This window comes from Molothrus ater, chromosome 6, assembly GCF_012460135.2.
Source record: "Molothrus ater isolate BHLD 08-10-18 breed brown headed cowbird chromosome 6, BPBGC_Mater_1.1, whole genome shotgun sequence".
Classification (NCBI taxonomy): Eukaryota; Metazoa; Chordata; class Aves; order Passeriformes; family Icteridae; genus Molothrus; species Molothrus ater.
Window position 1 is genome coordinate 51,349,728 of NC_050483.2, and position 21,954 is coordinate 51,371,681.

General features: G+C 36.8%; 1 long non-coding RNA gene across 1 annotated transcript in view; it reads right to left on the reverse strand.

Moving 5' to 3' along the window:
- Positions 1–14,036: 14,036 nt before the first annotated feature.
- LOC118687086 (uncharacterized) overlaps positions 14,037–21,954 on the reverse strand; it is an 84,217-nt gene continuing 76,299 nt past the window's right edge. Inside the window, exon 5 of the long non-coding RNA XR_004980286.1 lies at positions 14,037–14,295. This is a non-coding gene — a long non-coding RNA (uncharacterized LOC118687086). The remainder of the gene's footprint in view (positions 14,296–21,954) is intronic.

The following is a 21,954-nucleotide window of genomic DNA, read 5'->3' on the forward strand; positions in this document are numbered from 1 at the left end:
ACATTTTCATGATACTATCCAGGTTCTCATTTTTAAAATTATTTTTTCACCTCAGTTATTGTTACTTTTATTCTCAGATAGCATTTTTTACATTCACCCTATTTTGTCTTCCTTTCTGAATTTCTGGTCCTCAAACTCCCATTAATTAATTCAGTTTTGTATCTTCGTGTATTTCTTATCTCAGTTTTGGAAATAATTTCCTATTTTATTTTTCTTCAAAACCACAGAAGAAACCATCTTTACTGACTTTTAGGTTAATCAGATTTTTTTTCTCATTGTTTTCAGAGAGAAAGAACAGAGATTTGTCCTTCATATTTACACAGGTATGAAGTGTGCCTACCTACAGGGCCTGAGCTCACTTTAAGGGAAGTAAGAGTAGACCTGTGTGTTTTAGGCTGTTACCCATCCTTGGCTAACCCAGGCCAGCAAAGTCACTGACACAACCATCTATCTGCCAGTAACCTCAAAAAAATTTTTTCACATGTTGCCTCACAGAAGCCATATGATTCAGCAATGCTGTTTTAGGTGACCAGCAAATAGTTGGGTTCTGTGTTTATTTTAAAACCTTTCTCTCTAGACCCCCATGTTTCAGTACAAATTGTACCTGGCAGATACAAGAGTTAATCAGAAAGGACAAAAGAATTCACAAACCGATTTAAATTCATGACATAGTAGTTTGAGCATCAGCAGATGTTAGCCATTATGTGGCTGCATAAAAGTTTATAAGACAATTGTTCATAAGTACTTTAAAAAGTGTGTCCCTCTTTACCAGTTCACTGGCATGCTATGGAAAGATTAGCCTTGAAAAATTGGATAAAATCAGTATCAGTTCTGTGTACTGTGCTCGAATGTATGTATGAGGGATGCAAGATACTTGAAAGAAGAAGTCATTTAGATTCCTCATGAAACTACTGCCTCTAACATGCTTGGCAGATCAAGGCCATCATGAAACAAAAATTAAATTAATTCCTGAGACATCTAAAGAACTTAGGGAAAAAAATGTAACACAGAATTCTGTCATTTTAAATTGCCATATCTTACTTCCTATATTTCTTTCTATTTCAATGCAATTAGATGCCATTCTTAAAGGAAAGAAATTACTAAGGAAAACTATTGAATTGTTGTTTCTTTGTATTATGGTAAGCAGCCCCACTGTTGGGTGATTGGCATCTCATTGTGTTTGGCTCTACACAGAGAAGGAGCCCCAGCCTCAGAAAAATTCCCATATTTAAGCAGGGTTTCTTTATGACTTTATATATACTAGTGCAATGAAATGGATAGAAATATCAGGTACTTTAGAGAGAGGTATCATCTGGTCTAATAAGGTAAAGTCAGAGAAAAGATTTGTCTCCTAGAACAGGAAGTTCTGCACTCAGTCACAACAGGAATATTTTAGCAAGTGCCCTGCAACAACTACCAAGGGAATCAAAATTCCTGCAATTCTGAGTAAAAGGACAGTTATCTTCCTACTGACTACAGCCACTGTTTGCTTCACTTTCTCTCATTGACAGCATGAAAAACCAGCTGAAGAAAGGATGAGAGACACGACTGCCTTCAACAACATCTGAAAGACCTAACTCAAGACTTAGGCAAATTTTCTAGGCTGGTCTTTAAGCTGATGGAAGCTTGGTGTGGTGTCTGGAGTGGATCAGCCAAAGCAAGCATCTTTTCCCTCCTGTGCATGGGTGAGGGGAACCTGGGAAAATCCTCCCCTAGGCTGCCCTGGGCCGGGGCTGAGCAGTGTTGAGAAGCCTGGGTGCTCCTGGTGCCTATCCAGAACAAATCCTGCATTTAGCCAAGATCTGCTGTGCTATTTTCAGGGTAGAAACTCAAGCCAAAAGTTTGAATCAGACATGTTCAATTTTCTGTGTTTCTAATTAAAGTTTGCAGTTTTTATGTTTTGTTTCCAGTGTTTATTTTTAGGCAGATGATGGGTCCTTTTATTATTAGAGGAGATAATTTTGATTAATGTTTTTTTAATTCTGAGAACACAAAAGGAGGTTTCGGTAGAGCTTTGTGTTCTTGGTGAGCGTGGGAGACTGTTGGGGCATGCCACTCTTCTTCACAAATAATTTTCAGTGTCACCAAATGTTGGCCGACATGCAGTGAAGAGAGACATTTACAGCAACTAGTGTGAGTTGTCCAAGGCTAAAAAGAAGGGTCTATCCCTGGTATTTTAAAGTCAAAAATCTCACATACAGAGAAGTTCAAAGCCTCAACCTGAGGATATTTTTATCTCATGATTCATGAAGCCTGTCAAAGATTTTGTTTGTTTCAGATAAAGCTGGTCAAACCTGTTGAAGTAAATCAGAGTTTTTCCATTGACTTCAGTGAGAGATGAGTCAGTGTACTGTTCCCCACAACTAGTTATTGTATCCTCATGGTTTCCCAAAGCATATTTTCAAATATTGTAATTAATGAAATTAACAGAATCAAAAAATTCCTTGCTACAAGTAATGTGTCAATCAAAGGTGATTCATAGCTACTACTGCTTTGGAGCTACCTCGATTGCTTTTGCATTCTGCAAATCCCCTTGGTCCATTTTAGTGTTGCTTGACAGTTCAGAAGTTGTTTCTGAATTAACTTACTGGAAGACACATTGGTGATATTTATACCAGCTCATGGTGTCCTGCCGAAGAGCTGATCTCATATTTCTAATGCCCATAGTGCCCTGTTACCCATTGTTCTGCATTAAATATCTTTGCTTTCTGAGCTATTTTTCAATCTCTAAATGCATTAGAGGATGCTAATCACTTCTGTGTACTCTCAATGTTGTTGATTCACTAACAGTGCCTGTTTCAAGTCTTTACTCTTTTGTTAAAATTCTGAAATAAAGGCCCAGTGTTGGAAAGCATCTTCTGATTATGGAGTGTCTCTGAAACAGCATGGCAGTCTTCCTAGAATGGGAGTATGGAACAATGTGAAAAATGAAAGGCAGTGCTTTAGAGGATGCACCACTTTTGTTAGCACTTAGCATTTTTTTCTATCATTTGTTTAAAACACCCTGAAGCATGCAATTAAACCCTCAAGCATGCAATTAAATTATTTGACACTTGAATTTACTTTTTAAATTATGCTTGTCTGTATAATTTCCATACATAATTGTTTTAAATTAATTCATTAAACTCTTTGTTGCACATGGTTTTAATTAATTCTAATCTGTAGCTCAGGCACATCAGAATCAATATCAAATAGCTTCTGCTTGCACGTCTATCTACAGAAGGAGAACATTTTCTTGATTACAGCACTGAGGTAAGAAGAGAGATGAAGATCCCCAGAAGGTTTTAATAATCGAAAGCACTACAACTGTAAGGTAGAGTGTTTAAAAATTTCTAGTATACTCTAGAAGCATCCAAATGTACTATGTAATCTTTCTATGCACAGTCCTTTATGCAAAGAAATGGTGTTCAATCTTTTTTGAGGTGTCAGTGTCTCAGTGGTACTTATGATTTCCAGAATGGATTTTTTTCCCTCACTGACAGTGGTGAGAACCAAAATACAAAGTCAGATACTTGTGAAGCTGAATATGTTACTGAGTGAAACCCTTTTTAGTTTAACATGATGTATATGTACTTTATATTTCTATTTCTCAGCAAACAATTTGTCATTGACTTAACCTGCAATTATTACACTGTCTTACACTTCATCAGATGCAAGACCATTACCGTGCATTTTTTCAAAAGCTGGTGCATTGTCAAAGTTCTAACTACTGACTGCATCACTCATCGTGTATTGTCATATTACTGCTGCTATTTCTTTCCCATCTTCAAAAATATTGTCCAGAAGACTGATTCTTCCTCTTTCAACTGTGGAATAACAATCACTTGATTTTTATTTTTATATATTTTTTGCAGGTTAGGCATTAGTGATCACAAAGAAAAAGCCTTTTTTTGATTAATTATTTATTTAATTACTTAATTAATCATTTCAATTAACTGTCTTTACAGTTGAAAACTATTATAGTGTTGACTATAGAAAGATTTTCTCTTACGAAGATTTATTATTAATACTCTGTGAGAGAACTTCAGAAAACTGAACTGGTTTAAATTTTCATAATGTTCATAATAACATGAACATACAGTTTTTTACTTTTAAAACTGCCATAACATATTTTTCTATAATTTTACCTTTGTTTCATAAAAAATTCTCTGTTTATTTCTTAGCTACTATGCTGGAACTACTATTATAATTTCATCATGAAGGATTAAAATATTTTTTGCTTTATCTACAGCAAATCTTGATACAGCTATTGTGCTCTTTCCTGGTACTTAAGAAATAATTTTTGAGCAAATAAAATACAAAAATTCATATTAATTAGTCAATTTTTACTTATTTTAAATAATTTTTCTGCTCTATATTACATGTGTTCTGAGTCGATTCTCCTAGATATTTGCCCATACACACAGGTTGTCTATTCAGTTAAAAAAAAAAAACCAACAAAAAAAACAACTAAAAAAATCACAATCTTTGAAAAATTGAAGCTTGGGCATTTTTACAATTTCCTTCACAATGTCTGCAGCTGTTTTCAAAATGCATTTACCACCTTTTGCATTTTAAAAGTCTTTGAAATCTTTGCTATGCATATTACTAAAAAGTATTGGGAGCTTTTGATTTTGAACGTGCTGCATAAATGCGAATTGGTATTGCTTGAGCTCAGTTACACATGCCTCTCTTTTCAGACAGGGGAAATGAAGACACTTTTGGAAAAGAGGCTTTAGATTCAGCACTCATCAAATCTCCCCCTGAGAAGCAAATCCTGTCAAATTTGCATAAATCACTATCAGTCCTTGGTTCTTTTCTTTTCTTTTACCAAATACAAAAGAAAAAGTGTTCCAGCAGTGATCTCAATGTAGGAGCTGATTGGTGTCCACTTCAATTTTTTGAGGCAGAACTTTCATTTCCCTTCAAAAGACTTCAAAGCCTCAACCTGTCCTGCCTAAAGCCCAAAGAAAACCTCTTTGCAGTACCTCCCGCTTAGCTGGGAAGCTTCCTTTTCTACAGCTCCAAGAGCAGCTCAGAAAATGTTTCCATGTTCCAGTCCTGCATGCTGCCCATCAAAACTCAGCAATACACCTAGCAGCATTCATAGGCACCAAGCATTTCCTGTATACAGAAGAGATAATGAAATTTGTCCAGAAATGTTCCTGGGTCACACATGTAAAACTAAAGATCTCTGTAAATAAAATTCTGTCCTTTTTTTGCCTTTAAGAGAAAAGATTTAAAATAAACCTAAATGGATTTTTTCTTATTTCAGGTTTGCAAGACAGTGAGATCTTCAGAAAATCCAAAAGACACTTGTAGGAAGATTTGTGGATAGGTTTACATCAAGAAGGGATTTATTTTGACTGAATTCTACAGTGAAAACAAAGATCAATTAAAAGTTTCATTATTTTGTGTTTTTGTAAAGGACTGGTTTGTTGACTGAGCCTTTCTTTCATTCTGGCAATGAAAGAATGAATTTTGTAATATTACTTTGAAATAAGGAATGGATGGTCTCCCTGTCTGGATGTACCAATATTTTGGCCTTGACACAGCCAACAGTAGCCATAACAAAGAAAAAGGTCGAGTAAGATATTGCTGTCAACCTATCCAGCTGATTTCAGACACACATCTAAACCCACTAAACACCCCTGCAGCACAATTTTCTGGGCTAAAATGCAGCTACAAATTATCTACAGACCCAGACTCACTCAGATTTCTACAACAGAAGCTTTGTACCTTCACTCAGCTGTAGCTCTTTAATCATGTCTTTTTTTGCAAGCTAAATTTAAAAGCAATAAAACACAAATTAAATAAAACTAAATTTTATACTATGCTGTTTGCCTGGCAAATCTTCTGAAAGAAATACTTGAAAGTTTACCAAATAGATCAAGTAATGATATTTTCCAGACTCTGGTTTTATCATCATGTAGTTTAAGCAATGATAGATGGCTTTCAGCCATTATTGGTCAGATAAGTACCAGTTAAAGGATGGGAGGATTGTGGTGGTGATATTTCTGACATTGGTTTAGTTCTAGTCTAAGCTGATCTGTGTCTCTTGTGATGGTTTTCAGTTGTTGAAACACTGCTTCATTTGTTCTCCTTCTGCTGGTAAAAACAGATGGGTTCAGATCTTCTACACACAAAGGAAAGACTGTGTCTGAGGGCAAAGTGAAGCCCATGTGACCTCACAAATGAATTTATATGGTCCTTGACATATAAGAATACACATTTTATATTTTCTCATAAAAACATATCAAAAACTGCATGAGACATATTAAAGTTGCAGATGTGCCAAAGAAAAGAGACTTGGACTTTGTGTGTGTCCTTTGCACACACAATGTAAGATTTCTTTGAATTTTTCCAAGTCCCACATTAAAAAATAGATTAATCTATGATGATACCTAATAATTTTAACAGACAACACCAGTATTTGACAGTCTTCCATAGAATACATAGATGCAGCTTTTTTTTTTTTTTTTCAGAAATTTTGGTATTTATGCTACAGTTTTTTGAGTTAATATTAAGAACAGGATGATACTAGTACATAAGTTCTCATCCCACTCCAAAAAGAATGAGTGCTCTGGGTGTGATTCCAAATATACCTCTCTCTTGGGTTTCTTTTGTATTTACTTAAATTACAATGAGCCATAATAGTGCATATTTTCCCTAGAACTTGGCTGTGTCTCAGGTCTCTCTTATGGCTCCTTCTCTATTCTGCTTCCCTACCCACTGGCACTACTGAAGTCCCTTAACTCAGACATTGAAATCAAGTGTCAGTGAAAAGTTAATTTCGCAAACATGTTGAGATAAGGGTTTTCTTTATCAAGTAAGATCCTCTCAGCAAATAAATGAAGGTATTGTTCTGGCTCCTTCTACAATACATTAAAGCAAGACACAAAAAAAGACTATTGCCTTTTAGGCAAAAGGTGTTACTTATACCTGGTCACAGAGAAAGTTTTCTGCCAGTTGGCTGTTTAAATTCTGGAATTATAACATTATGCTAAATTTTTTCATTCTGAATTCAGATGCAAATTCTAATCCTGATTTGGTTTTATATGAGTCTAAATGTATTCCAGAGTTTGCACACCCATATTCTATGGCTATAAAGGGTGAATATCTATATTAAAAGAAAAAGAAATTATCCTTCCAGGAAGCAACGATGGCATGTACAGGAGTAATTTGTTTTCTTCTAGCATCTTCTGTTATTGTCAGGAACAAGGCTCCAGATCTATGTTTACAACCAACTATTACGGTGTATGTCATAGTATTTCCAAGAACCTCATCCACTTAGAGATTGTTTTGAAGGAGAGATTATTTGGTGCCTTTTGGAGCCAACTATATTAACTGCCTTATTATTCAAACTTTGTTTTCAACCATCTGAGATCATATTTATAAGAGGGAGACATATTAACTAGTATTGAGATGCCACTCCCTGGAAATATTAACTCATCCCTGGAGATTAAATCTTCTAAAATATAAAATCTATTGTAGCAGATCCTGACCTGCACCATCATTCTTTCTTGGGGTGGGAAAAGGCAAAAGTATTAATAGTTTATCTTCTTTAATGAGTGAATTAGGAATGTGTTTTAGAAATTTCTTTATTTTTGTTCAGAAAACAATTCCTTAAAAAAAGAAAAAGAAAATTGAAAAGAGGAAAAAGTAACTAAAAAAAATAAAAAAGCAAAAGAGGAAAAAGGAAAAGTAGAAAGAGACTTTCTTACATTAGAGATTAATAAATTTTCCTGCATTAAATAGACAATGATTAAATATATGGACAAAATTTAGGTTATCTCTAAAAAAATTTTGAAAATCCAGGCAGAAATTTTCTCTAGACTTGTAACACTTCAAAAATTAGATTCTTGCTGAAATTTACTGGTTTATTTCTGTTCTCCATTTGTTGTCACTTAGTGACCTAAGAAAACTGATTTAATATTATATGCAGATCCAAGTCATCCACAATATGGGGCAAATGCAAGTTTTCACTTTGCAAAAGTAAAAAAAAGTTGAATTAAGTTTTGGATCCTAATATTGCTCATATTGTAACCCAGATATGATCTGCTCATCTATTTGAAAGTAGTGTTAAATATTAGAATAGGTGGAAACGCTCTCTTCATGGTAGTGAAATTGTCAACAATACTCACAAAGTGTGCTCTTCTATTACAGTTTTAGAAATTTTTACATATTCACGGTATCATGAACAGTTACTTCACTGGGGTTCATTTAACTTATGAAACACTCAGGAAGAGCTCAGTGAAGCCATGGCTTCAGCAGTGTGGGAATCCATAAAATCCGAGAGTTTTGGGAAAGCTGCAAAAGGCAGGCCTCAGAGACAGCAGAACTGTGATTAGAGCTAAGCAGCAGCCATGAGATAGGTCAGCAGAAAAATTATGCAAAATGTAGAAAAGCAAGGACAAATAGAACAATGGTCTGCGTATTAACACTTGTCTAGAATAACTCCCTAAGCAAAAAAAAAAAAAAACTATCTAGCAATATATTAGGAAGTTTAAAGCTTAATAATGGAGCTCTGTGCATTGTGTTTTAAGGCTTACAAACAGGTATTGTATTTGAAATAAGCAAGCATTGTTTTAATCAAAGGTACGTGTGCTTACAGTGGTTGGATAGAACTACTGTCAATAAGCTTTTGCTTTGTGTGATTGGTCAAAGAACTTATAAAGTAAGTTGTAACATTAAGTCCTTGGTCTGCTAGCTGGGATGTGAGCTGATGGCATCTTCCCATTGTCACAACCATATAATGAGACTGATGCTGAAAAATAAAACAGCTCAAGGCGTGTTCCTAGCAGTCCTGTCCTGTTCATGACTTGTACACAGCCCCTGGCCAGCAACAGAGCAGGAGGGCTCCCAGAGTGAATCCTGCCCATCCTGCCTGGGACCCAGCTGGCACAGCCAGCCCGGCTGGGCTGCCAGCGCTCTGCCCAGTACCCAGCTGCAGGATCAAAGCGCGCTGCTCATGCATTCCACCCTCACAAGTCTCGTTCTTCCAGCGCTGGAGATGAGCTCTGCCATCCTTCAGAGCAAGGAAAACCAAGGTTGATTCGTTTATTTGCCCAGGGCCACACAGCAAGCTGGCGATGGAGTGGCGCGGCCGGAGCGCGGCGGCGAGCACGCCGTGCTGCTGCAGTGGTCAGGCCACGCGCCAGTACAAGCCGAGACATTCTAGGATAAATTGGCAGTATGCGCTCTGAGAAGTTTTCCTCCATTTATTTTATTATGTAGTGAGTGATACAGCAAAATCCCCTGTCTTAAAAGGATATAAAATAACCATACGCATTCGCTGAAAATTTATATCACTGAATGCCAGCCCGAAGAAATTGAAGCTGGAACAAAAAAAATTAATAAAGTAACAAGATAAATTAACATTCTGACACATTTTTAAGCATTTTAAATGTACACATAAACTTTATAAAAACGGTCAACAAACCATTTAGCTGATAGGTGGCATAGCAAAGAAATTTTATTTTTAAAACTCCTCAATAGAGAAAGAAGAGACTGAAGGAATTTTGACATGGTGATTAGCTTGTAGGATGAAAACAATCCATTGATATCTATTCCACGTGTTAGCCTCTGGCCCTTAGGGAGGCAATATGACTTTTCAACTTGAAGAAAACATTATTTAAAAAAAAAAAAAGTACTTGAAAATTTTCCCCAGAAAATCTGCTTAATGCTGGCAGTATTATGGGCATAGCTCTGTGACTTGGGACTCTTGGAGCATTGAGCAAAAACTTGAAACTGGGCCGCTGTGTCCCTGGTGACAGAATCAGTGTAATGTTACAGGAATGCTCATGTTTTTTGACACAGGGAACACTTCAGCAGTTGATCCTTGCTCATTTTCTCTCCCCATTCTTCTTTCCTTTGGAGAAATATAATTTATTTAATTAGAATAAATGGGCTATGCTAAGTATTTGAACCAAATCTGGGATGTAGCAATATTTGGATGTGCCCTCAACCACAAACTCAGCATGCCCATGCCTCTACAATGTTGACTTTGGACTCTTGAGAGCCCAAGCACAACTGGGGCACTTGGGGCTGGACAACTGGATAAGAAGAAGAAATCTGTAGGCCAAGGAACTTGACCAAATATTGTGTTCCAAAAGGCAGCTCTGTACACAAAGAACAAGGGGAGCAGTAGCTTATTCAAGAGGCTCAACACAAAACAGATGGTTAGATTTCAACAGAGCAAATGACTGATGGGTAGTTACAGCAGACAGACACCCTCAGAAGACTGAGACCCCAAAACTGATATATTTAATACCGTGACATCTTACAAGACTTAACCTTCAGCAGCCAATTTGAGTGTTTCACTATGTTAATTGACAAGCAATGTTTCCTCATGGAAATATGACCTGTTTCTAAAAACAGCTTCTGGGGTTTTAAACACAGTGTCACAGGTCAGATTTTGCCTCTTGTGGTTTAGTTTGTGAGGTTTTGGTTTCCTTTTTGTTTTCAAATAAATATAAAAGAATAGAGTTAACCTAAAAGTTTTCATACTTTTCTATGAGACCTTTCCTACTTCCAGGCAAGTTTCCTGCCCTAGGAGGAATCTTTTCCTCTAAAATTTAGACAATTAATATCTCTTGACTGGATGCACTGTTCTTATTTTCCCATTCCTGAGAATCACCTCACTATGTCCCTTCGGTACAGAGGAAGAAAAGTAAACAAGTGAGCTGTAAAGAATAAAAATTAGAGGTACAACTTTGGCTTCTGATGACAGGAGTGATGAGATTTTTCATTTTGTCAAATTTATAACAAACTCTAGAATCGTGCTTTTTGGAGACAGAATGGAACTCTAAACTATTAAGTCTAAATTTCCTTTTGCTTCCGGTAAAGTGCAAATTCTAGGCTGTAGCAGGTTTTTCTGTTTTGTTTTGCTATAATTTTATTCCCTTGGTAATCCCAGAAGCAGGACAAGAATTAATTTCAAACAAGGATCTTTATTGTTTGCATAGCTCAATACTCTGTTTAATTACAAAAACATGTCAGTTGGTTTTTAAATTTAATTTTCTTTGAGAAAATTATGGTTCAAATTAAGGGGAAAATGTTTTTTCAAAACTCAACAGTTTGGTGAAACCTTAAACTGCTTTTCTTTATGTTGTCTAAAGCTTTGAAGAAAATGCAAATGACACCAGCTGGGGAGTTTTGGGACTTTTTTACAGAATCAAATACCTAAATCAGTCATTGATTATGGTCAATTGAGCCCAGACAAGTAGCAGAGGATGAACTTTCTAATCACATGTTAATATATGTATTTATTTAATCCACTATGTATGAAATTTTTCTGGACATGGAGGTCAACAGTTATTAGTCACCAAAATTTCACTGACAGCTCAGGCTTCCATATTGCAATGAGCAGTGTGTAGATTCTCACCAAAGAGAGAAACAGATGTTGAGCAAGGAAGAAGGGGTTAGTCAGCTTTCTTTGAGAAATAATAATGAAAATTAAAGTGGAAATAATCTGCAAATTTAGTTCACAGACCTAAAAGTGAGGATGTGTTAAAAAAATACCAAAGATTCAGCCAAACCTTTGGTCTCACAAGAAACAACATTCACTGGAAGAAGGATTTTGCAAGATGGATTTCCACGTGATCTATGTTGCCACTTGTTGCAGATCACTGGAAGGTCTCCTACTGGGAGGAAAAAAAGCTCTGAATCCTCAGAATAATCTTGAACTTTAACAGAAATTATCTGATTTGAAAATTCAGCCTAGAATACTTTATATCTTAGTGGTCTTTCTAAACGTTGTTGTCTTTCAATCCTGAAGAAATAACTTCAATTTTTTACCAGCATTTTAACAGAAGAACCAATGAGATTTTTCATTAGTGCCTGTGCTAATTGCAGCTTTTCCAACTGTGATGCACTGACAACAAAGGGAGAGATATCCATAGGCTTAAACTGTCTTTTGCTTTTTGATGATCATAGAAAATATTATCTTATGATTCAGGAAGAAACAAAAACATTTGAAAATAACTGTTATCTGGGCACAAAAAAATCTCTGTATTTTTACAAGTCCAATAAAACTCAGCTACATACTGACCTAATATACAGAACTCCATCAAAGCCAAAAATTATCAAATAAGGCAGAAAATAATGTAGCTCTAAGTGTTGCCCTCAGAAAACATCTCTCATTTCATCCAATCACCTCATTTTAGTATTTTTCATATTTTCCAAAATGTTTTATATCCCAGAAATAAATTGTCTACAGTGGGTGTAATCTACCACAATCCAAAGTCTAAAGTTTCCCATTTGACATATTAGAAGGAACAAAAACTTCTGTAAACCATGATGTATATAATCCATTCATCTGAATATTTTATGGTGTTTTTCAGAAATATAACATTTAATAAATGGAACAAAAATAAAGTAAGGCAAATCTTGAAAGATATACAGCACAATTAATTTCATGTAGATTTTGAAAACATGAAATTTACCATATCCAGTGATTCACTAAGCATAAATCTTTTGTACTTGAAAGTCAAGTATTCTAGATTTGAAATCTCAAATCTGTTGGAGAGTGGGAGTTTCCTCTTTGATCTCTAAGGGGCCTGAATTTTACTCTAGGCACATTTTCTCTTTTAAAAGCACAATTCACATGGAATTATTTGAGTGGAAAATTGTATTGAAGCGCATTCATTGTCTGTTTCTGTCTTTAGACACATAGCACATATTGTAAACCTGAAATGGTACCAGAGAGATGCTCATTTGAATGAAAGGATTTCTTCACTTCGGAGGGTCTGTGACACAAAATCAAATCTTCTATTCACACATGTTTATGATATTCAGGAAATGAAACACTTAGATATCTTCACCAAATAATGTACTTGAAAATATATAGTTTATTTCAGAAAAGAAAATAAGCTGCCTTCTATGAGAGTATTTTATCATAAGTAATACTCAGGGACTTTATTTGAAAAATATCCTAGAAATAATGGAATAATTACTTTGGTCATATCTGACAATTATTCTCACTGAAATATTTCTGAATTCTGCATTCTAGCTTCTTCAACTAGAGAAATAAATGTGAAGGTGATAATCTTTAAATAATTTACTCATTGTATGTATCCACATTTACTTGATAAGTGTTTAACCAAATAGGCTGGAGGCACAATTTTTGAAGAACCAATATTAGGCCCTGGCTCAGCTGTGGGGCTTAAATATATGCTTTCTGCAAAAAATGTGAGATATGCATGCCTGAAAAATAAGAGTATTGCTGTCAGTATCAGTTCTTGCATCTCAAATTAGATGTATTCCCAAACCTTTGTTAAAACCTGTGTTTTATGGTTAACTGTTCGAAACCCAATTTTTAAAGGATGAAGCCTGACATGAAGAACATCACTTTGTTTCTTTCAACTTCTCTGAGCAATCTGAGAATTCCTTCATGAGCTTTGCTTTCCTTGGTGACCTGAGATGACTTGAATTAACTATGATGCACTATGTGGAAAACATTGTCTCAAATCTGTCCTTCCCCACTTCTCACTTTTAATTTATTGGCCACCCACCCCTCTTTTTTCTTTTTGTTCTTGTCCAAATTTTCCTATTTCCAGCATATGTTTTAAGATTAAAAAACTCTTGTTTGGCAGACAGTATAAACACTGTACCTCAACAGATGTTTTTAGTGTCAGTGCAAGAAGCGGCCACACGCTGATGCGGTTCTGCTTGGCACCATTTCTTGTCTGGAGAGACTGACACTGCATGAATATATTCATTTTACTGCTGAGTTCTTTTTTGTCATTTTTTTTCCTCCTTTCCACTCTCATGACACTGTGGTAAATTTGGTGTTTCTGTGACTTGTTCCCTCTTTGCATATGACTTTGTTTTATAAGTCATCCAAGTCTTGTTTTTGAAGATGCCAATGACCTGAATTTACCTTTGAGCACCTCTCCCTTTCCTTTAACTGTGTTACCAGGAATATGCTTTCAGGTTAACTTGTAGCCTTTACCAACTGTTTTCATGTGTCTCAATATCACAATTTCTCTCCAAAGTATTGCTATGCAGGCACATGTATCAAAATAGTTAGGACCTCAGTAAGTACAATCCACAAGTTCAACAGGTTTTTTTATTTACTCAGCTGGTCATGTTCTTGTACGAATGAGGTTTTTTTCAAGCAGTATTTGAAACAGGGGACAGGTTATGTAAGGGCATAATAAAAATATGGCTTTTGTGAAGGCAAAAGCATGATCCAAGAGAGACTCTTTCTAAATCTCCTTCCGTCTCCTAATCCGAATGGATTTTTCTGGCTTTCAGATGACAGGGGAGGTTCTTCTGTGCAAATTCATGCCAGGTAACAGCTGAAAATGAGAACTGGAAAAGTGGACAAGAAAAAAAAAGTGAAGCTAAACATTATGAATTTAGAGTGCTTGCTGGCCATAAAAATCTCTTCTGGCTAAGTGTTAGCAAATGGTGCCATATGAGACACCACAACATTTCCCTCAGCTTGCGAAAGGCCATAATTGTGGTGCTCTAGATAATCTCATGTGGTAACTGCTTTTAAAAATTGACCCTTTAATGGCAAATCTCTGTCCCATATATTTTCTTTATTTCACCTTTATACAAAAAGTGAAGCATAAGATACAAGAAAAACAAAGAAAAACCAAGTTATGGGGCACTCAATTTTCAAAGTACAAGAATATCTGTCACATGCACAGCCTCCCTATGAGGATGCTTGATGAACAGCTCTCCAGAGTTCAGAAAAGGCTTTTCCAGCTGAGTCCATCAGCTAGCAACAGTGCTCTACTATGTCCTCTACTAGTAATCTGTTGCCTTTCCTACCACTCACAGAAGGAATATATTCTTTTCGGCCACCTTTGAGAAAATGGAGAACTGGTGTGTAAACCCACTCAAACCATGAGGGGAAGGGTGTTGTGACCAGTGTTGTCCACTTTCTAGTTTAAGCTTCTAACTGCTAAGCTGCTGCTCAAAGCACAGATCTGTAGTACTGGGCTTGTTTAAAGAATGAGCCCCTGCTAAGAGATGCATGGATCCTTTCAAAGGCAGCATCCAGAAGTGAACACACTCCTTGTACTCCCAAGGACTCACCTTCATTTTTTGCTCTTCTTTTTCTTGCTAACCATCTCCTGGAGCTGCTTATCCAGAAAATGGCTGTGAGCTGCCTGCTGGGCTTGGGCCCCTATACAGAACTTTTGTAGCAATCTCATCTCTTTGGAGCTCATTCCAAAAGCCAGCACATGAGGCTGCTGGACAATGGCTGTGGAGGAAATGACGCTGCTGTTTGGAAGGAGAATTGTAAGGAGCAACTCCAAGAGGCAGCCTCATTGCTCATTTTGCTTTTCACTTGCTATAGATTCCTGCTGGACTCCCTAGGTCTTCTTCCTCTCTCGGTTTAGTACAAGTAGCTGAAGATGTTAATTCACAAGCTGAGGGAGATGGAGCTCAGCCTGACCTTAGGTAGCACTTAGTGGAGGATCATACCTCTACTGCAGCTGGCACAAACACACAAGCTTTTAGTGTCAAAGGTACAAGTCTCATTCTTCCGGCTGCTTTTGTTGCAAACAAATATTTATTTTGGAGAAAGCAGGGGAAATCCAATTCTCTAGTTGTGGTTTCGATTCCTTTTGTCTGCAGCATGTTCTGCTAGGGAAGTGATGCACAGCAGTTTCTTTTTCAAATTTGCTTCTGGCTCAGAAAGGAGGTGGGTGCCAGGGCAGTTTAGTAACCTTTTGTATAACTCAGCCCTTCAACCACTGCAGTGGCTTCCTTTTTCTCTGTCCTTACTGGGGGACAGACCCTGGGAGGTCCTGACTAACTTTGAATTTGTCCGAGAAATCCAGGTCTTGAATTTAAGATTCTAAACATAGCACAGAAAAGCATCACAAAATCTTTCTTATCTATGATGCAAAAAAGGAGACAGCTGTAAAACTGGGGTTAAAGTGAAGCAAGTTTCCTAAGGGCACTGGAAGAAGGCAAGCAACAGGAAAATTAACACAAGCAGTCGACAAGGGCTCCCTTATGCTAAGAGTCAAACCCTGAACTACTGGGTATCACTTGAAAATATAGGATCTTTATGAAATATTTATACCCATGATGCAGCAGGTGTCAGATTTTTTTCACCCCAGTAGCAAGCATAGCTGCCTTATTGCTACTAATTAAGCAAATGTCAGCATGAAAAGCAAGTTCAGGAAAAAAATTGCCTCTAGATCCCAGTAGTTGCAAGTGGTTACTTGCTAATGACTAACAGTGATGATTAGTGATATTCATTCATGTGGTAGCCTTTGAAAGCAAGAAGTGAGATTTAGCATCCCTGGCTAATGCTTTCCCAAAAGCAGTATGATGGCCCATTCAATGTGCTAATAGTTCTGTTAGCATTTCTGACATGCAGATTTTGAAAAGGAAGAGAGGCAACTTACCATCAAATGGATGTACTACACAAATACGGTCATGCCATGGAAGAAGGTAGGGAAAATATCCTCTTCTCTACCATGTAATTTTTCTTTCTACATTATTTTCCCTTCCACTCTTTTGTCTGGAGGAAAAGGTTATTCTTTGTCTTTCTTTATGTCCTCTGCAAGCAGAAAATCTCTACACATACTTAGAAGAAAATGTCTTACTTTTAAATAAGCTGGTTTTCTATTTCATAGTGGTTGCACACATGTATATTGACACAACATGAGCCCAGAGGAAGGCTGCATATTTACCCCAGAGAGGTAATGGAAGTTCTTCATACCAATAAAAATTGTAAGAACACTGCCAAGTGCAGCACCATTCCCAGCTGCTCCCGGATGGCCAAAGATCTCATGAAATTGAAAAGAGCACCACAGGCATGCTCATCAGATGACAGGGAAGGTGAAATTTCTCAGCATTACCACCCACTTAGCTGAAGAGCTAGTGGCATTCTCTCCAATCATGGGTGCAGTCCTGACTGCAGTCTCAAAACAGGCCATGACAACCTCTCATCTGTATGAATAGTCTGCACACAAAGATGATAACATCTCCAGATCGTTAAGCTGCTGACAGAAAGAGCCTCAGAAAACACCTGGAATTTCTTATCCTGTCAGAAATCAGAAATAAGAAGAGAAACAAGAAATAAGGTAGAGCTTTACTAGCACTCAATGTGTGGAGGAAAGACATTAATAATTGACAAAATTTAAGTTTCTGACTGAGATGGAATTCTGACCCAGAAATAAGGATAGCTCTTGAAAGAAACTTCCCACGAAGAATGGATATGATAGAAAAACATTGTCTTATCCTTCCAAAGGAAGCACTGTTCAATAATAAACACATCTTTGACAGATATGTCAGTGAGGAAGTTGCTGCAGGTTCACAGAAAGGATGTAAGTGAAGGTCATTAGAACCACCTTCAAGTTTTACTCAATTAATCAATTATGAAAAGGCACACTAGTCTTTTCAATAATATCCAGGGCTTGACTTGTTCCTGGAGAAAGATAAAAGATAACAAAACAGCCACAGAAGCAGAACATGTCAAGCTGGTGTCTGAAAGAAGTGTAAGTATTCATCCTGATACACTCCACATATTTCTAGGAATGAAATTTAGGCAGTTATCACTAAGGGCCAAGGACTCCTTTTCTTCTGCTCTTTCTGACGCCTATCAAAAGACCCAGCAGCAATGCAGAAAGGCATTGTCTCTGCTGAAGAATGAGCTTCCAACAGACATTCTGCCCACCCATGGTTGTTTGCATTCATTGCCTCTCATAAAATGCACTTTTTATTCAGAGGAGAAACAAAGGAACTTCTGCTGGTACTGAAATCTTGGTTTGGATCTTGGGGCTAATGAGGGAAATGTGTTCTTAACACATCAATTCAGATAGTTGGTGCAGGAGACAGATGCCCAAAGGGTTGAGGACATTCACCATGTCAGTGGTGAAGGGCCTGGGTTTGTGTCATGTCCCAGCAATCGTGACAACGCAGAGATTGCTTCCAACCACTTGGCACTATCCCAAAAGATTGTGTACTCACACTGTCTATAAAGACTGCATTACTCACAGTGGACTTGCTACTGTGACAACAGTGACACAGTCAACCTGCTAGGACCCAGACATCTCCTGGGATAAAGACATAGAATATGGTAAGTACCTTTTTTCTTGGAATTACTTTCCTGGCAAATTTAACTGGTGCCTTGATTCTGGGGTTAACAGCCAAAAAAAACAAGGAAGAGTGCAACAAAGTTTTTCAGGGTGAAGGAATCTTCTCAAGCCCTACCAAATTTTGCTGGACAAAATCTTCTGTTGAAGTAGGATGACACAACCTGACCAAGCATATGTGGGTTTCGAAGACCCAAACAAGGTCCAAGCAAGACCACTGGCAGAGATAATTCTGAAGATTAGGATCTCCCATCCTGTAAGATTGAAGCTTGAAAGGTGGACACTAGAAAAGTCTGGAATATGCCTTTGTCCTAAACAAAAAGGCATCTTGTACACCAGTAAGTAGAAGCCAGAAGTAATTCTGTCACTTTCTTGAGAAGATCCAAATAAAAAATGGAGAACGGATATAAATATGCAGAAGCTGTACACAGCTCCCCAGGGGAAATGAAGAATAGTTCAGGGTTTACCAAAAGAAGTCTAACCCATAATCACACACTGAAAGCTGTCAAAAAGCAAAGAACTCCAGCACAATTGTGTCACTGAGAAGGGAAACATTATGAGACTTTTCTCATCATATATATGTGCATAAATCACAAAGCTCACATGCCAAAATGCTAAAGGAATAAAATATGGTGTCTCAAGAGACAGGCGTATGCATATGCTCTGTGTGATGCATATGTTGGTTAACACTTAAAGCCAGGAGATACTTATACATCTATTCTTATAAAGACCATACTTTCTCAATAGATACAGTTTTTTAAAACTAGTGGAACTTGCAATTTTTCTTTACAAAGGTGTAACAAAAAATCAGATTTGGCCTTAATCCTCAAACAGACAAGAGAAATTTTAATATTCATCCTATGAAAAGAGCAAACAATGGCTTTGTAAATTCTAAGAGTCTTAGTTTATATTACTGTCACTTGGAAACCTAATTTTTAAAAATTAGGTGATGTTGGAGGTCATAATCTCCCAAATATTGAAGCATTTGTTTATAGTTTGGTGTTTAATAACCAAGACCATTGAACTCTTTTTGCTCTAAATTAAGCACTTGGATCTTCACCAAATTGCAGAATGCTGCTCCAGACAAGCTCTATCCCAGCTCTGATGACAGTTTAAATTGCTTTATACTTTTAAGACATTCATTATTTGAAATATTAGAAATTAACTGAAAAAGGTGATTAATTACAAACATGAAACAAAGCCTCAGACAGGTATTAATTTAGTTTTGTCAAGCAAATCACAGATTTTTGTTTCATATTTACTTCTCTCTTTTGCTATCTGCTTTTACTTTAGATTTATGGGATATACACAACACAAGTGTTTTTGAAGCACTCTTTATTAAGCCATTCCCAGTGTGACTGATGAATGCCAACCCATATAAATGATGTTATGGTACTGGACTGTGGTTACCATATTCAACTGTGGACGTACTAAAAATAGGCACTTGTCTTCCCCTTTAGTTACTTGAGTCATTCACATCAATAAAAAAGAAGGCCACTTGTTTGGGTGCCTTTAGTTAAGTGACTAAATTGAGACCCCATGTGGCATACATATTACAAAATAACATTAGCCAGTTCCTTAATAGGTTCCCATGAAAGCCAATGGGAATTTAGCCATGGAATTCAAAGGGGACAGACTGCACCCAACTATTGGATTGTGTAATAGCTTTTATTTTGATGTTCAGTTTTTGGTACTTTTTCTCAGTAAAAAGATTAAAAACACAAGTTAATAAATCTTCTAATTAAACCACTTACCAATATTACAACATTAGTGTTGGGATAAGAACAAGCAAAAAGGAAGGCAATTATAAAATAGGAAAGGAAACAAGGGGAGAAAATGCGACAAGTAGGTGGACTCTGGATTTGTCTGTCACTTTGGCTCCCTGTCTCTCTCCAAGGTGTCTTTTGAGGGACCAGGCTAGGCAGAACATTTCAAAGGTGTTGACAAGCCTGGCAGATCAGCCATTTGAATTTGTCCCTCAGCAACAATGCCAGGCAGCTGTAAATGCCTCAAACATGCTCTGCTTCATGATGATTCCAGGATTATGGATAGGCTTTCACTTGAAGTCCAGCATGAACTCCCTGCTAAGAGGCTCAAACTTCTTAAACAGTGAACACTTTCAGTCTAAAAGACACAAGCCTAGCCTCTTTTCTAAGGTTAAAAGGGGCAGAAATCTTTTAAAAGTTGGAAAAGCACTTCAGAAAGTAAAAAAGAGATATGTGAAAGAGATACCACTCATGCACTTTTCTTTCAAGAGGATGTATGCTCAGAAATCCCTTCAATAGTTTGGAAGACTTCCATCATTAATTTGGAGGCATGTTACAAGTTTTGTCCTAGTGCAGATGATAGACAGTTCCATACAATATAGAGCAATAATAATAATAAATTACATCTATTTTTAACAATGTTTTGGGAACATTTCCCAAAATGCCCTTTTGGTGCTTGAACAGCCCTCTCCCCACAAAGTAAATGGTCTCTCCTTTTACTACCTGAGCTCAGGGTCAGATTATGAATGGAATCTGCAGTGGAATGGTATGTCTGGCAATGCCATGGACACTGATGGACAGCACCTGCCCCTCCAACCCCCTGAGAGGCTATGAGGGCTCACACAGGCGTGCTGCTCTCTGTATCACTTGAGGTGTGACCAGAAACACTTGACACTTCAGTCTCCTTTTCCTTATAGCCTGACTGCCCTGTTACTTGGTTTGCAGTGAAAAAACAGAAGGGAATAAAATGACTGAAAAACAGACTAGATTTTTTAATATCTTCATACACTAAAAAAGGGGGGAGGGGGTTTGCCTATATTTTCAGCATTACAAACCTGCAGAAGGAAAAATGAGACTGGCTCAAAACCAAAAACTTTTAATTTGTAGTTGTGAATATTGCACAGTTCACTCTGAACCATTGAAATAAATGAAGTTTTTTCATTGGTTTCACTGGAAACTGGCACCAAGCCTTCATTTGGTAATTTCAAGTCAGTTTTACAGCTGTGAGCCAATGCACAAAGCATATGGTTTCTGATGCGTTACAAGTTAGAACTGCCTAATGAACATCGTCTTAGAAGATCACTTTCTTTTTATGTATAATTTATTGTGTCTTCATCAGTGAAACCAATTCAAAGCACAAATGCAAAGGAAATATATTGGTGTTGAAGTTAGAACTACAACAGAATATACAGTAGTAAATGTGCAAAACATTTTATCTTTCTACAGTGGTTCCAATGGAAACCTTCAAAAAATTGAAGAGTCTGGTATAAACAAATACTGTCTCCTTTCAGCAGGCTTTGGAAAGCTAAGAAACCTGGGAAAATTAGTGTTTCAACTCATTTTTAGTTAAAAAAGAAAAAAAAAGCCTGAAGCGTCATCCCCTTCAGGATTAAATAAAATCAAAATGGATGTTTAGGTCAATAACTCAGGGGGAAAAATATTGCTACTCTGGACAGTATCAAAAGAATTTAAATTTTATACTACTCTTTTTCACTGTCACTTTGCTGTATTCCCAGCAAGTGCCAACACAGAAACCTCATCCAAATAATCAAAACCACTAATTGTTCTGGAATACACATGGCTGACTGATAATAAGAAATACTTTTATCTTATTATTTCTTTCATGGCCAAATTATTAACTTGCAGTTTGCTACATATAATTCAGTTTGGGAATAAAATTCTCTCTGGATATAATATTTCCAAACTGTTGCCAAACTGGTCATTTAAAGTCATCTCACTGTTCAATCTGAGTATAATTTAAAATAAACAGCGGGGGTTTGTGTACATACAAATATGGGTGGGGAGAGTAATATTAACAGAGTATCTCTTATCCTTCCTAGTTACGCTTCTTGTGTTTGTCTAAGCAGCTTCTTGCCAACCTTAAAATTCATTAATATGGGAAATACTGACCTCATTGG